Here is a 15,159-nt window from a genome sequence, read left to right on the forward strand (position 1 = left end):
AAAAAAAATGCAGCACCAGCAGATGCCCGAGCCTAGCATGTGCACCGTGGCTCAAACTCTTAGACTAGGAATGAACTCCGTATGCCTAAGCCAACCCACAAAACGAGCGTGCGGGCACCCAGCCGACCGGAGAGACAGCATGCGCAAGCCGGGGATCGACCCAATCCCCCTATGATTATGGTCGGTCCCGCTACCACAACCGTCGGTCCGACTGGGGCTTAGACATGGAATGAACTCTCTATGCCTAACCCAACCCATGAAAAGGGCGTACGGGCGCTCACCCAATCGGAGAGGCAGAATGTGCAAGTCGGGGATGGGCTCGAGCCCCCCTGCGTGCTACCGATCCTGCTGTCGCAACCCTCAGTTTAGTTAGATCTTAGACTGGGAATGAACTCCGTATGCTTAGACTGGGGATGAACTTCGTATGGCTAAGTCAACCCATGAAACGAGTGTGCGGGCGCTCAGCCGATCGAAAAGGTCGATCGAAGATGCAAAATGTGCAAGCCAGGGATCGACCCGATCCCCCCTAAGTACTACCGATCTGACTGCTGGTCCTGCTATCGCAACCCTCGATCTGGTCTGATCTTAGACTAGGAATGAACTTCGTATGCTTAGACATGGAATGAACTCTGTATGCCTAAGCCAACCCATGAAATGAGCGTGTGGGCGCTCAGCCGGCTTGAGAGGCAAAATGCAAAGCTGGGGATCGACCCAGTCCACCCTACATGCTGTCGATCCTACTACTGCAACCCTCGGTCCGATTTGATCTTAGACTGGGAATGAACTCCGTATGCCTAAGTCAACCCATGAAATGATCGTTCGGGCACTGAGTCGATCGAAGAGGCATAATGCATAAGCCGGGGATCGGCTTGGTCCCCCTCTGTGTGCTGTCGGTCCCGCTGCCACAACCCTCGGTCCGGTTGGGGCTTAGACATAGAATGAACTCCCTATGCCTAAGCCAACTCATGAAATGGGTGTACGGGAGCTCGGTGGGTCAGAGAGGCAGAATGCACAAGACGGGGATCGGCTCGATCCCCCCTATGTGCTGTCGATCCTGCTGCCGCAACCCTCGATCCAGTTCGATCTTGGATTGGGAATGAACTCCATATGCTTAGACTAGGGATGAACTCTGTATACCTAAGTCAACCCATGAAATGAGCGTACGGGCATTCAGCCGGCCGGAGAGGCGTAATGTGCAAGCCGGGGATCAACTCTATCCCTTTCTGCGTGCTGTCGATCCCGTTACCGGTCATGCTACCATAACCCTCAGTCCGACTGGGGCTTAGACATGGAATTAACTCCGTATGCCTAAGCCAACCCACGAAACGAGCGTGCGGGTGCTCAGCCAGCCGGAGAGGTAGAATGTGCAAGCCGGGGATCGATCCGATCCCCCCCTTCGTGTTATTGATCCTGCTATCGCAACCCTCCGTCTGATCTAATCTTAGACTGGGAATGAACTCCGTATGCTTAGACTGGGGATGAACTCCGTATGCCTAAGTCAACCCACGAAACGAGCGTACGGACACTCAGTGGACCAGAGAGGCAGGATGCGTAAGCCGGGGATCAAACGGGTGGTAGGTGGGTTCAAGCACATCTTCATATTTCTGCCATGCCAATGCCATTTTTATGGCTTGTACATTCATACAATGGTCCACTACGCCTTCATGTGAAGTTTCCTGGCAAGACGACCCATTTACTATTCTTCACGATTTTTGAAACTTTTTATGGTTTGGGATTTTTTAAAAATATTTTTAGAAAGAGTTTTGTCCCCAAATTTGGTAGAGGTGATCCTTGTATTTTTTTTGGCATGCACAAAAAAATTCAACGAAAAACTCGAAGTGGAGAAGATTTTGTGATCGTTTGAAAAAAGTGACCCCATTTCAGACGCTTTAATGGCTGCTGGCAACAAACCTATAAAATCTCAAATGCTCTTTAAGGGGGGGTGAGTTCTCGAGGTTTGATGAGGGATAGGGGGCCAATATAAGGGCCAAGTACCAGCACCCATCACACATCATGTGCGCACACCCCCTCGGCCCCCCCAATCGTCGGAACCCCCAATGCCATCGGTTAGGCTTTCCGGTGATGCTCTGGTGATGGTGCCCTGGGTGAAAAAAAATGCAACACCAGCACATGCATGAGCCCAGCATGTGCACCGAGGCTCAAACTCTTAGACTGGGAATGAACTCTGTATGCTTAGACATGGAATGAACTCCGTATGCTTAGACATGGAATGAACTCCGTATGCCTAAGTCAACCCACGAAATGAACTTACGGGCGCTCAGTCGACTGGAGAGGCAGAATGCGCAAGCCGGGGACCGGCCCGATCCCCCCTTATGTGCTGTTGATCCTGCTACCCTAACCCTCGGTCTGGTCTGATCTTAGACTGGGAATGAACTCCGTATGCTTAGACCGGGGATGAACTCCGTATGCCCAAGTCAACCCACGAAACGAGCGTACGGACGCTCAGCTGAACAGAGTAGCAGGATGCACAAGCCGAGGATCGAACGGGTGGTAGGTGGGTTCAAGCACATCTTCATATTTTTGCCATGCCAATGCCATTTTTATGGCTTGTAAATTCATACAATGGTCCACTACGCCTTCATGTGAAGTTTCGTGGCAAGACGACCCGTTTACTATTTTTCATGATTTTCAAAACTTTTTACGGTTTGGGATTTTTTAAAATGTTTTTAGAAAGAGTTTTGTCCCCAAATTTGGTGGAGGTGATCCTTGTATTTTTTTTGGCATGCACAAAAAAATTCAGCTAAAAACGCGAAGCGGAGAAGATTTTGTTACCGTTTGAAAAAAGTGTCCCCATTTCAGACACTTTAATGGCTACTGGCAGCAAACCTATAAAATCTCAAATGCTCTTTAAGGGGGTGTGAGTTCTCCTGGTTTTATGAGGGATAGGGGGCCAATATAAGGGCCAAGTACCAGCACCCATTGCACATCATGTACGCACACCCCCCTGACCCCCCTCGATCCAGTTCGATCTTAGACTTGGAATGAACTTCGTATGCTTAGACTAGAGATGAACTCCATATGCCTAAGTCAACCTACAAAACGAGCGTGCGGGAGCTCAACTGGATGGAGAGGTAGAATGCGCAAGCCGAGGATCAGCCTGGTCCCCCCATGCGTGCTACCGATCTTGCTATTGGTCCTACTACCGCAATCCTCAGTTCGGTCTGATCTTAGATTGGGAATGAACTCCCTATGAGTGCTGTCGGTCCCGCTGCGACAACCCTCGGTCCAGCTGGAGCTTAGACATGGAACGAACTCCCTATGCCTAAGCCAGCCCACGGGAGTGCGGGTGCTCAGCTGATCGGAGAGGCAGAATGCATAAACTGGGGATCGGCCCAGTCCCCCTGCGTGCTGCTGATCCTGCTACCGCAACCCTTGGTCCGATTAGATCTTAGACTGGGAATATACTCCGTATGCTTAGACTGGGGATGAACTCCGTATGCCTAAGTCAACCCACGAAATGAGCGTGCGGGTGCTCCACAGACCGGAGAGGCCAATCGGAGAGGCAGAATGCATAAGCCAGGGATTGACCCGGTCCCCCCTTACATGCTACTGATCCTGCCACTGGTCCTGCTACCGCAACCCTCAGTCCGATCCGATCTTAGATTGGGAATGAACTCCGTATGCATGGAATGAACTATGTATGCCTAAGCCAACCCATGAAACGAGCGTGAGGGAAGCTGAGCCGATCGGAGAGGCAGAATGCGCAAGTCAAGGACCGGCCCGGTCCCCCTGCGTGCTGTCGATCTTGCTACCGCAACCCTCGGTCCGATCCAATGTTTGACTAGGAATCAACTCCGTATGCCTAAGTCAACCCGCGAAATGAGCGTTCGGGTGCTGAGCCGATCGGAGAGGCATAATACGCAAGTCGGGGATCGGCCTGGTCCCCCTCTACGTGCTACCGGTCCCGCTGCCACAACCTCCGGTCCGACTGGGGCTTAGACATGGAATGAAATCCCTATCCCTAAGCCAACCCACGAAACGGGTGTATGGGCGCTCAGCCGGCCAGAGAGGCAGAATGCGAAAGTCGGGGATCGGCCCGTTCCCCGTTTCGTGTTATCGATCCTGTTGCCGTAACCCTTGGTCTGGTCTGATCTTAGACTAGGAATGAACTTCGTATGCTTAGACTAAGGGTGAACTCCGCATGCCTAAGTCAACCTACGAAATGAGAGTACGGGCACTCAGCCGATCGGAGAGGCCGACCAGAGAGGCATAATGCGCAAGTCGGGGATCAGCTCAGTCCCCCTCTACGTGCTACCAATCCCGCTGCTGGTCCTGCTACCATAACCCTCAGTCTGGCTGGGGCTTAGACATGGAATGAACTTCGTATGCCTAAGCCAACCCATGAAATGAACGTGCGGGCGCTCAGCCGATCGGAGAGGTAGAATGCGCAAGCCGGGGATCAGCCCGATCCTTCTTTGCATGCTGTCGATCCTGCGACTAGTCCTGCTACCGCACCCCTTGATCTGGTCTGATCTTAAATTGGGAATGAACTCTATATGCTTAGACATGGAATGAACTCGGTATGCCTAAGCCAACCCATGAAACGAGCATATGGGCACTCAACTGGTCAGAGAGGCAGAATGTGCAAGCTGAGGACCAGCCTGATCCCCCTTACGTGCTACCAATCCTATTACCGTAACCCTCAGTCCAATCCGATCTTAGACTGGGACTGAACTCCGTATGCATAAGTCAACCATAAAATGAGCATGTGGAAGCTGAGCCAACCGGAGAGGCATAATGCGCAAGCTGGGGATCAGCCCGATCCTCCTCTGCGTGCTGTCAGACCCGCTATCACAACTCTCGATCCGGCTGGGGTTTAGACATGGAAAGAACTCGCTATGCCTAAGCCAACCAACGAAATGGGCGTGCGGGCGCTCAGCTGACTGGGGAGGCAGAATGCACAAGTCAGGGATCGGTTCGATCCCCCTTGCGTGCTGCCGATCCTATGGCCGCAACCCTCGGTCTGGTTTGATCTCAGACTGGGAATGAACTCCATATGCTTAGACTGGAGATGAACTTCGTATGCCTAAGTCAACCCATGAAATAAGCGTGCAGGTGATCAACGGGCCGAAGAGGCCGACCGGAGAGGCAGAATGCACAAGTCGGGGATCAGCCCCGGACCCCCTGCGTGCTACTAATCCTACTGCCGGTCCTGCTATCGCAACCCTCAGTTCGGTCTGATCTTAGACTGGAATGAACTCTGTATGCTTAGACATGGAATGAACTCCGTATGCCTAAGCCAACACATGAAACGACTGTACGGGCGCTCAGCGGGTCGGAGAGGTAGAATGCGTAAGTCGGGGACCAGCCCGATCCTCCCTACGTTCTGTCGATCCTACTGCCACAACGCTCGGTCCGGTCCAATCTTAGACTGGGAATGAACTCCGTATGCCTAAGTCAACCCACAAAATGAGCATTCGGGCGCTGAGCAGGTCGGTGAGGCATAATGCACAAGCTGGGGATCAGCCTGGTCCCCCTCTGCCTGCTGCCGGTCTCGCTGCCACAACCCTTGGTCCGGCTAGGGCTTAGACATGGAATGAACTCCCTATGCCTAAGCCAACAACGAAATGGGCTTGCGGGCGCTCAACCCAAAAGAGAGGTAGAATGCATAAGCCGAGGATCGACTCGGTCCCCTTTACGTGCTGCCGATCTTGCTGCCACAACCCTCGGTCTGGTCTGATCTTAGACTGAGAATGAACTCTGTATGCTTAGATTGGGGATAAACTCTGTATGCCTAAGTCAACCCATGAAATGAGCGTGCGGACGCTCAGCCGACCAAAGAGGCAGGATGCACAAGTCAGGGATCGAACAGGTGGTAGGTGGGTTCCAGCACATCTTCATATTTCTTCCATGCCAATGCCATTTTTATGGCTTGTAAATTCATACAATGGTCCCCTATGCCTTCATGTGAAGTTTTGTGGCAAGATGACCCGTTTTCTATTTTTCATGATTTTTCAAACATTTTACGGTTTGGGATTTTTTAAACTTTTTTTAGAAAGCGTTTTGTCCCAAAAATTGGTAGAAGTGATCCTTGTATTTTTTTGGCATGCACAAAAATATTCAGCTAGAAACTCGAAGTGGAGAAGATTTTGTGACCGTTTGAAAAAAGTGTCCCCATTCCAAACACTTTAATGGCTACTGGCAGTAAACCTATAAAATCTCAAATGCTCTTAAAGGGGGTGTGAGTTCTCAAGGTTTGATGAGGGATAGGGGGCCAATATAAGGGCCAAATACCAGCACCCATCGCACATCATGTGCGCACACCCCCCGGCCCGCCCAATCGCCAGAACCCCCAATGCCATCGATTAGGCTCTCCGGTGATAGTGCCTCGGGCGAAAAAAATGCAACACCAGCACATGCCCGAGCACAGCATGTGCATCGTGGCTCAAACTCTTAGACTGGGAATGAACTGCGTATGCTTAGACATGGAATGAACTCCGTATGCCTAAGCCAACCCATGAAACGAGTGTGCGGGCGCTCAGCCGGTCGGAGAGGTAGAATGCACAAGTCAGGGATCGGCCCGGTCCCCCTCTACGTGCTGCCAGTCCTGCTGCCACAACCCTCAGTCCAGCTGGGGCTTAGACATGGAATGAACTCCCTATGCCTAAGCCAACCCACAAAACGGGCATACGGGGGCTAAGCCGACCGGAGAGGCAGAATGCATAAGCTGAGGATCGGCCTGATCCCCCCTACATGATGCCAATCTTGCTACCGTAACCCTCGATCTGGTTAGATCTTAGACTGGGAATAAACTCCATATGCTTAGACTGAGGATGAACTCCGTATGCCTAAGTCAACCCACGAAATGAGTGTACGGGCGCTCAGCCGATCGGAGAGGCAGAATGCGCAAGCTGGGGATCGGCCCAGTCCCCCCCTATGTGCTGTCGATCGTGCTGCTGGTCCTACTACTGAAACCCTTGGTCCAGTCTGATCTTAGACTTGGAATGAACTCTGTATGCTTAGACATGTAATGAACTCCGTACGCCTAATCTAACCCATGGAATGAGCGTGCTGGCGCTCAGTAGGCCTGAAAGGCAGAATGCGTAAGCTGGGGACCGACCCGGTCCCCCCTACATGCTATCGATCTCACTATCGCAACCCTCGGTCCGATCCAATCTTAGACTGGGAATGAACTCCATATGTCTAAGTCAACCCACGAAATGAGCGTTCGGGCGCTGAGCCGATCGAAGAGCCATAATGCGCAAGCCAGGGATCGGCCTGGTCCCCCTCTGCGTGCTGGCGGTCTTGCTACCACAAACCTCGATCCAGCTGGGGCTTAGACATGGAATGAACTCCCTATGCCTAAGCTAACCCGCAAAACGGGGGTGCGGGTGCTCAACGACCGAAGAGGCAGAATGCGCAAGTCGAGGATCAGCTCGGTCCCTCCTACGTGCTGTCGATCCTACTGCCGCAACCCTCTACCAGGTTCGATCTTAGACTGGGAATGAACTCCGTATGCTTAGACTGGGGAAGAACTCCGTATGCCTAAGTCAACCAACGAAATGAGCGTGCGGGCGCTCAGCCAACCGGAGAGGCAAAATGCGTAAGTCGAGGATCGACCCGGTCCCCGCTACGTGCTGTCGATCGTGCTATTGCTCCTGCTATCACAACCCTCGGTTCGGTCTGATCTTAGACAGGGACTGAACTCCGTATGCTTAGACATGGAATGAACTCCGTATGCCTAAGCCAACCCACAAAACGCGTGTGCGGGCAATCAACTTGCCGTAAAGGTAGAATGCACAAGCCGGGGACCAGCCCGGTCACCCCCGATGCTGTCGATCCTACTGCCTCAACCCTCGGTCTTGTCTGATCCTAGACTGGGAATGAACTCCGTATGCATAAGTCAACCCATGAAATGTGGGTGCGGGCGCTGAACTGATCGGAGAGGCATAATGCGCAAGTCGGGGATCGACCTGATCCCCCTCTGCGTGCTGCCGATCCCGCTGCCACAACCCTCGGTCCGACTGGGGCTTAGACATGGAATGAACTCCCTATGCCTAAGCCAACCCATGAAATGAGTGTGCGGGCACTCAGCCGGGCGGAGAGGCAGAATGAGCAAGCTGGGGATCGGCTCGGTCCCCCCTTCGTGATGCCAATCCTGCTGCCACAACCCTCGGTCCGGTCCAATCTTAGACTGGGAATGAACTCCGTATGCTTAGACTGGGGATGAACTCCATATGCCTAAGTCAACCCATGAAACGAGCGTGCGGACGCTCAGTCGACCAAAGAGGCAGGATATGCAAGTCGGGGATCGAACGGGTGGTAGGTGGGTTCAAGCACATCTTCATATTTCTACCATGCCAATGGCATTTTTATGGCTTGTAAATTCATATAATGGTCCCCTACGCCTTCATGTGAAGTTTCATGGCAAGACAACTCGTTTTCTATTTTTGCGGTTCGAGATTTTTTAAAATTTTTTTAGAAAGTGTTTTGTCCCCAAATTTGGTAGAGGTGATCCTTGTATTTTTGTTGGCATGGACAAAAAAATTCAGCTAAAAACTCGGAGTGGAGAAGATTTGGTGACCATTTGAAAAAAGTGTCCCCATTTCAGACACTTTAATAGATACTGGCAACAAACCTATAAAATCTCAAATGCTCTTTAAGGGGGTGTGAGTTCTCCAGGTTTTATGAGGGATAGGGGGCCAATATAAGGGCCAAGTACCAGCACCCATCGCACATCATGTGCACACACCCCCCGACCCCCCCAATCGTTAGAACCCCCAATGCCGTCGGTTAGGCTCTCCGGCGATGCTCTGACGATGCTCTGACGATGGTGCCCCGGCCGAAAAAAGTGCGGCACTAGCACATGCCTGAGCCCAGCATGTCCACCGTGGCTTAAACTCTTAGACTGAGAAAGAACTCCGTATGCTTAGACATGGAATGAACTCCGTATGCCTAAGCCAACCCACGAAACGAGCGTGCGGGCGCTCAGCCAGCCGGAGAGTCAAAATGCGCAAGTCGGGGACCGGCCCGGTCCCCCTCTACGTGCTACTGTCCCGCTGCCACAACCCTCGATCTGGTTGGGTCTTAGACTTGGAATGAACTCCCTATGCCTAAGCCAACCCACGAAACGGGCGTGCGGGCGCTTAGCCAGCCGAAGAGGTAGAATGCGCAAGCCGAGGATCGGCTCGGTCCCCCTGCGTTCTGTCGATCCTACTGCCGCAACCCTCGGTCTGATTCGATCTTAGACTAGGAATGAACTTCGTATGCTTAGACTGAGGATGAAGTCCGTATGCCGAAGTTAACCCATCAAACGAGCATTTGGGCACTCAGTCGACCGGAGAGGCCGGTTGGAGAGGCAAAATGTACAAGCCGGGGATCAGCCCGATCCCCCCTTGCATGCTGTCGATCCTGCTACTAGTCCTACTTCCGCAACCCTTGGTCCGGTCTGATCTTAGACATGGAATGAACTCTGTATGCTTAGACATGGAATGCACTCCGTATGCCTAAGCCAATCCATGAAACGAGCGTGCGGGCGTTCAACCGATCGAAGAGGTAGAATGCGTAAGCCAACGATCAGCCCAATCCCCCTCTACATGCTGTCGGTCCCGCTGCCACAACCCTTGGTCTGGTTGGGGCTTATACATGGAATGAACTCCCTATTCCTAAGCCAACCCACGAAATGGGTGTGTGGGTGCTCAATTGGTCGGAGAGGCAGAATGAGCAAGCTAGGGATCAGCCCGATCTGCGTGTTGTCGATCCTACTACCGTAACCCTCGATCCGATTTGATCTTAGACTGGGAATGAACTTCATATGCTTAGACTGGGGATGAACTCCGTATGCCTAAGTCAACCCACGAAATGAGCGTACGGTCGCTCAACCGACCGGAGAGGTCAGTCGAAGAGGCAGAATGTGCAAGCCGAGGATCGACCCGATCCCCCCTGTGTGATGCAGATCCTACTGTTGGTCCTGCTGTCGTAACCCTCGGTCCAGTCTGATCTTAGACTGGGAATGAACTCCGTATGCTTAGACATGGAATGAACTTCGTATGCTTAAGCCAACCCATGAAACGAGCTGTGGGCGCTTAGCCGATCGGAGAGGCAGAATGCGTAAGCCGAGGATCATCCTGGTCCCCCTTTATGTGTTGCTGGTCTCATTGCCACAACCCTCAGTCCGGCTGGGGCTTAGACATAGAATGAACTCCCTATGCCTAAGCCAACCCATGAAATGGGCGTGAGGGCGCTCAGCCGGTCGGAGAGGCATAATGCGCAAGCCGGGGATCGGCTCGGTCCCCTTCTGCGCACCATCGATCCTGTTGCCACAACCGTTGGTTCGGTTGGGGCTTAGAGATGGAATGAACTCCCTATGCCTAAGCGAACCCATGAAACGGGCGTATGGGTGCACAGTCACCCGGAGAGGCAGAATGCGCAAGTCGGGGATCGACTCGGTCCCCTCTACGTGCTGTCGATCCTGCTGTCGCAACCCTCAGTCCGGTCTGATCTTAGACTGGGAATGAACTCCTATGCTTAAATTGGGGATGAACTTTGTATGCCTAAGTCAACCCACGAAATGAGCGTACGGGCGCTCAACCGACCAGAGAGGCAGGATGCGCAAGCCGGGGATCAAACGGGTGGTCGGTGGGTTCAAGCACATCTTCATATTTCTGCCATGCCAATGCCATTTTTATGGCTTGTAAATTCATACAATGGTCCCCTAAGCCTTCATGTGAAGTTTCGTGGCAAGACGACCCATTTTCTATTTTTCATGATTTTTGAAACTTTTTACGGTTTGGGATTTTTTAAAATTTTTCTAGAAAACGTTTTGTCCCCAAATTGGGTAAAGGTGATCCTCGTATTTTGGTTGGCATGCACAAAACAATTCAGCTAAAAACTCAAAGTGGAGAAGATTTTGTGACCGTTTGAAAAAAGTGTCCCCATTTTAGACACTTTAATGGATACTGGTAGCAAACCTATAAAATCTCAAATGCTCTTTAAGGGGGTGTGAGTTCTCAAGGTTTGATGAGGGATAGGGGGCCAATATAAGGGCCAAGTACCAGCACCCATCGCACATCGTGTGCACACACCCCCCGGCCACCTGAATCATCGGAACCCCCAATGCCGTTGGTTAGACTGGGGATGCACTCCGTATGCTTAGACTGGGGATGAACTCCGTATGCTTATACATGGAATGAACTCCGTATGCCTAAGCCAACCCATGAAATGAGCGTGTGGGTGCTCAGCTGGTCGGAGAGGCTGAATGCGCAAGTCTGGGATCGGCCCGGTCCCCCCTACGTGCTGTCGATCTAGCTACCACAACCCTCGGTCCGGTCTGATCTTAGACTAGAATGAACTCCGTATGCCTAGGTCAACCCATGAAATGAGCGTACGGGCACTGAACCGACCGGAGAGGCATAATGCACAAGCTGAGGATCGGCCCGGTCCCCCTCTACGTGCTACTGGTGCCGCTGTCACAACCCTCGATCTGGTTGGGGCTTAGAGATGGAATGAACTCCCTATGCCTAAGCCAACCCATGAAACGGGCGTGCGGGGGCTCAGCCGACCAGAGAGGCAGAATGTGCAAGTCAGGGATAGGCCCGATCCCCCCTGCGTGCTGCCGATCCTGCTGCTGTAACCCTCGGTCCAGTCTGACCTTAGACTGGGAATGAACTTCGTATGCTTAGATGGGGATGAACTCCGTATGCCTAAGTCAACCCATGAAACGAGTGTGCAGGCGCTGAGCCGACCAAAGAGGCATAATGCGTAAGTCGGGGATCGACCCAGTCCCCCTCTGCGTGCTGTCGGTCCCACTGCCACAACTTATGGTCCGACTGGGGCTTAGACATGGAATGAACTCCCATGCCTAAGCCAACCCACACAACGGACGTGTGGGCGCTCAGCCGGTGGGAGAGACAGAATGCACAAGCCGAGGATCGGCTCGGTCCCCCCTGCATGCTGCCGATCCTACTACCGTAACCTTTGATATGGTCTGATCTTAGACTGAAAATAAACTCTATATGCTTAGACTAGGGATGAACTCTGTATGCCTAAGTTAACCCACGAAACGAGCGTACGAGCACTCAACCGAATGGAGGGGCAGTCGGAGAGGCATAACGTGCAAGTCGGGGATCAGCCCGATTCCGCACTGCGTGCTACCGATCCCGCTACCAGTCCTACTACCACAACCCTCGGTCCGGCTGGAGCTTAGACATGGAATGAACTCCACAGGCGTAAGCCATCCCACCAAACAAGCGTGTCGGCCAGGTCCCCCCTGCGTGCTGTCGATCCTACTGCTGCAACCCTCGGTCTGGTCCAATCTTAGACTCGAAATAAACTCTGTATGCTTAGACTGGGGATGAACTCCGTATGCCTAAGTCAACCCATGAAATGAGTGTACGAGCATTCAGTCGACCGGAGAGGCCGGTCAAAGAGGCATAATGTGCAAGCTGGGGCTCAGCCTAGTTCCCCTCTGGATGCTGTCGATCCCGCTGTCGATCCTGCTGCCACAACACTCGGTTTGACTAGCGTTTAGACATGGAATGAACTCCGTATGCCTAAGCCAACCCACGAAATGAGCGTGCAGGCGCTCAGCCGATCGGAGAGGTAGAATTTGCATGTCGGGGATCGGCTCGATCCCCTCTACGTGCTGCCGATCCTGTTGCCGCAACCCTCGGTCTGGTCTGATCTTAGACTGGGAATGAACTCCATATGCTTAGACTGGGGATGAACTCCATATGCCTAAGTCAACCCAGGAAACGTGCGTGCGAGAGCTCAGCCAGTCGAAGAGGCCGATCGGAGAGGCATAATGCGCAAGACGGAGATCATCTCGATCTTTCTCTACGTGCTGCCAATCTCGCTGTCGGTCCTGCTGCCACAACCCTCAGTCTGGCTGGGGCTTATACATGGAATGAACTTTGTATGCCTAAGCCAACCCATGAAACGAACGTGCGGCCGCTCAGCCAACCGTAGAGGTAGAATGCGTAAGCCGAGGATCGGCCCGGTGCCCCCTGCGTCTGTTGGTCCTGCTGTCGCAACCCTCGATTCGATCCGATCTTAGACTGGGAATGAACTTCGTACGCTTAGACATGGAATGAACTCTGTATGCCTAAGCCAACCCACGAAACGAGCGTGCGGGCGCTCAATCGACCGGCGAGGCAGAATGTGCAACCCGGGGACCGACCCATCCCCCCTTGCATGCTGTCGATCCTGCTACCGCAACCCTCAGTCTGATCTGATCTTAGACTGGGAATGAACTCTGTATGCCTAAGTCAACCCCATGAAATGAGCGTGCGGGCGCTGAGCCAGCCGGAGAGGGATAATGCACAAGTCGAGGATTGGCTCAATCCCTTTCTGCATGCTACCGATCCCGCTGCCACAACCCTCGGTCCGACTGGGGCTTAGACATGGAATGAACTCCCTATGCCTAACCCAACCCATGAAACGGGCATGCGGGCGTTCAACCAGCCGGAGAGGTAGAACGTGCTATCGATCCTACTGTCGCAACCCTCGGTCCAACCCGATCTTAGACTAGGAATGAACTCCTATGCTCAGACTGGGGATCAACTCCGTATGCCTAAGTCAACCCATGAAATGAGCGTGCGGGAGCTCAGCCGACCAGAGAGGCAGGATGCGCAAGCTAAAGATCAAACGGGTGGTAGATGGGTTCAAGCACATCTTCATATTTCTACCATGCCAACGCCATTTTTATGGCTTGTAAATTCATACAATGGTCCCCTAAGCCTTCATGTGAAGTTTCGGGGCAAGACGACCCGTTTTCTATTTTTCACAATTTTCGAAAGGTTTTATGGTTCGAGATTTTTTAAAATTTTTTTAGAAAGAGTTTTGTCCCCAAATTTGGTAGAGGTGATCCTTTTATTTTTGTTGGCATGCACAAAACAATTCAGTTAAAAACTCGAAGTGGAGAAGATTTTGTGGCCGTTTGAAAAAAGTGTCCCCATTTCAGACACTTTAATGGCTACTGGTAGCAAACCTATAAAATCTCAAACGCTCTTTAAGGGGGTGTGAGTTCTCAAGGTTTGATGAGGGATAGAGGGCCAATATAAGGGCCAAGTACCAGCACCCATCACACATCATGTGCGCACACCCCCCGACCCCCCCGACGATGGTGCCCCAAGCAAAAAAAATGCAGTGCCAGCACATGCCCGAGCTCGGCACGTGCATCATGGCTCAAACTCTTAGATTGGGAATGAACTCCATATGCTTAGACATGGAATGAACTCCGTATGCCTAAGTCAACCCATAAAACGAGCGTTTAAGCGCTGAGCCGATCGGATAGGCATAATCCACAAGCTGGGGATCGGCCCGATCCCCCTCTGCATGCTGTCGGTCCCACTACCACAACCCTCAATCCGGTTGGGACTTAGACATGGAATGAACTCCCTATGCCTAAGCCAACCCATGAAATGGGCGTGCGGGCATTCAGTCGACTGAAGACGCAGAATGCGCAAGCTGGGGATCAGCCCGGTCCACCCTATATACTGTCAATCCTGCGGCCACAACCCTCGGTCTGGTCTGATCTTAGACTGGGAATGAACTCTGTATGCTTAGACATGGAATAAACTCCGTATGCCTAAGCCAACCCACGAAACGAGCGTGCGGGCGCTCAATCAACCGGAGAGGCAAAATGCGTAAGCCAGGGACCGACCCAGTCCCCCCTACGTGCTGTCGATCCTACTGCCGCAACCCTCGATCCGATCTGATATTAGACTAGGAATGAACTCCGTATGCCTAAGTCAACCCACGAAATGAGCATGCAGGCGCTGAGTCGACCGAAGAGGCATAATGCGTAAGCCGAGGATCAACCCGATCCCCCTCTACGTGCTGTCGGTCTCACTGCCATAACCCTCGGTCTGGCTGGGGCTTAGACATGGAATGAACTCCCTATGCCCAAGCCAACCCACGAAATTGGCGCGCGGGCACTCAGTCGGCCGAAGAGGCAGAATGCGCAAGCTGGGGACCGACTGATCCCCCCTGCGTGCTACCGATCCTGCTACCGTAACCCTCAGTCCAGTCCGATCTTAGACTGGGAATGAACTCCATATGCTTAGACTGGGGATGAACTCCGTATGCCTAAGTCAACCTACGAAACAAGCGTGCAGACGCTCAGCCGACCAGAGAGGCAGGATGCGCAAGTTGGGGATCGAACGGGTGGTAGGTGGGTTCAAGGACATCTTCATATTT

The sequence above is a fragment of the Durio zibethinus genome, chromosome 20 (assembly GCF_047325235.1).
Source record: "Durio zibethinus cultivar Kanyao isolate XHJ-2024 chromosome 20, ASM4732523v1, whole genome shotgun sequence".
NCBI classification, from domain to species: domain Eukaryota; kingdom Viridiplantae; phylum Streptophyta; class Magnoliopsida; order Malvales; family Malvaceae; genus Durio; species Durio zibethinus.